This window comes from Salvelinus sp. IW2-2015, unplaced genomic scaffold, assembly GCF_002910315.2.
Source record: "Salvelinus sp. IW2-2015 unplaced genomic scaffold, ASM291031v2 Un_scaffold8968, whole genome shotgun sequence".
NCBI classification, from domain to species: Eukaryota; Metazoa; Chordata; class Actinopteri; order Salmoniformes; family Salmonidae; genus Salvelinus; species Salvelinus sp. IW2-2015.
The window spans coordinates 6,398-8,760 of record NW_019950227.1 but is presented as its reverse complement, the minus strand read 5'-3'; the positions used below and the strand labels follow the sequence as shown (position 1 = coordinate 8,760).

The 2,363-nt window shown below is 43.7% G+C and overlaps 1 long non-coding RNA gene across 1 annotated transcript in view; it reads right to left on the bottom strand.

Moving 5' to 3' along the window:
- Positions 1-1,096: 1,096 nt before the first annotated feature.
- The window catches only part of LOC139027267 (uncharacterized), a 7,183-nt gene continuing 5,916 nt past the window's right edge, over positions 1,097-2,363 (bottom strand). Inside the window, exons 2-3 of the long non-coding RNA XR_011479340.1 lie at positions 1,210-2,065; positions 1,097-1,152 (exon numbers count right to left, since the gene is read on the bottom strand). This is a non-coding gene — a long non-coding RNA (uncharacterized lncRNA). The remainder of the gene's footprint in view (positions 1,153-1,209; positions 2,066-2,363) is intronic.

Genomic DNA, 2,363 nt, shown 5'->3' with positions numbered 1-2,363 from the left:
GGCATACAAGACATGGTGATGGAACACTGACATGGTGATGGAACACTGACCATGGGATGACACTGACGATGTGATGGAACACTGACAATTGGTGATGGAACAGCTGAAAGGTATGAACAAGTGACCATGGTAAGGTGATGGCAGACAAGACATAGGTGAAGGTCGATGGCAATAAAACATGTGATGGAAACACTGACATGGTGATGAGAACACTGACATGGTTGATGGATACACTGACATGGGTGATGGAAACTGACAGTGTGATGGAAGCACTGACATCGTAAAAGGTTGATGGCATTAAAGACATGTGAAGGTGATGCAAGAAGACATTGGTGAAGGTGATCTGGCATTAAAGACATCGGTGATGGACACTGACATGCGTGACTGGAACACTGGACATGGTTAAGGTAGATGCATAAATGACATGGTTAAAGCTGATGCATAAAGACATTGGTTTGATGGAGCATAAAGACATGGTGATGGAACACTGACATTTGGTGATGGAACACTGACATGGTGATGGCACCACTGACGATGGTGAATGGAACACTGACATGGTGAGGACACACTGACATTGATGGAACACTGACATTGGTGATGAACACGACATGGTGATGGAACACTGACATGGTCAAAGGTGTGATGCATAAAGACATGGGTTTAAAGTGACTGGCATAAAGACATGGTAAAGCGTGATGCAATAAAGACATGGTTGAATGAACACTGACATGGTGATGGAAACACTGACATTGGTAAAGGTGATTGGCATAAGGACATGGGTATAAGGTGATGCATAAAAGACATGGTGATGGCATAAAGGACATGGTTATGGCATAAAGACATGGTGATGGAACACTACATGGTGATGAACCACTGACATTGGTAAAGTGATGGCATGAAGACATGGTAAGTGATTGGCATTAAGACATGGTGATGGCATAAAGACATTGGTGATGCGCATAAAGACCATGAGTGATGGATAAATTACATGGTTATTGGACACTACATGGTGATGCGAACAATGACAATTTTGGTGATGGAACACTGACATGGTGATGGAACACGTGACATCTGGTGATGGATACACTGACATGGTAAAGTGATGGCATAAAGACATGGTAAAGGTGATGGCATAAAGACATGGTGATGGCACTAAAGACATGGTGATGAACATGACATGGTGATGGAACACTGACTGTGATGGAACACTTGACATAGGTGGATGGAACACTGACATGGTGATGGAACACTGACATGGTGATGGAACACTGACATGGTGATGGAACACTGACATGGTGATGGAACACTGACATGGTGAAGGTGATGGAATAGTGACATGGTGAAGGTGATGTAATAGTGATTGTGTGAAAAGAAAAGTAACAGCAACATGAGATGGTGAGATAAGCGATACAAGCTGATGGTTAACGTGAGGAGATTAAGTCAGATCTGGAAGGGCGATGCAGAGGGCAGGAGGGGGCTAGTCAGGGGGCGGTGTTAGTAGGTCAAAAGGCTGACAACAGTTCTGGCCCTACATTTTTTTTTAACTGTCACATCACTGTAAAATCTAAACAATTGCCTCCCCTGCCCAGCCCAATCAATCAAATCAATTAATCAAATTTCAAAACATGCTGGACATTTTATCATCCCTGATACTGTTGAATATTGATAACAGAACTCACTGACTGTCCTCTTGTAGTGTAAGTAGACAAAGCCACCTCCAGGCTCCTTACAGCGGCATGGCATTTTGACAGGGGAACGGTTTTAAGGCTACTACAGTCGTACACACACATCTCTGAATGAAACCACATTAGTGGCCAGTAGTTACACATGCAAGTGAGAGGGCATGGATAGCTGGTTTACTTTCAGTAACACACTAGTTTACAATAAATTACACTACACCACAGACAATACACTCATCTGACTGGAGACTATATCACGTGTGTGTGTGTGTGTGTGTGTGTGCGTGCGTGCGTTCGTGCGTGTGTGTGTGTCCACCTGTATCAGAGATGAAGGCGTGTAGCTGTATATTGTCATCATGGCAGGAGTTCGACAGGTCATCCAGAGACTGTAAACAGAGGAGAGAAACAACCAGTCAGAACCAGAGATACTRCCAATCTTTRGACTAACATCCAATCAACACCTGTGATACTGTTAATCCCTGTACTAACAGCCAATCAAGTGCAGCGATACTGCCTGCTACTGTGACCTCTGCAGTAAAAGTCAACCATTTCTTAACTGGTGTTAAATGTTAACAACTCTACAGCAGGGTAGTTAACATCAGCTGTATASCAGTAAAACCTGTTGTAACAGCACTATGACTGGCTGTAGTGAATGACAACTGGTGTCTCAGGGGCTGACGAGGA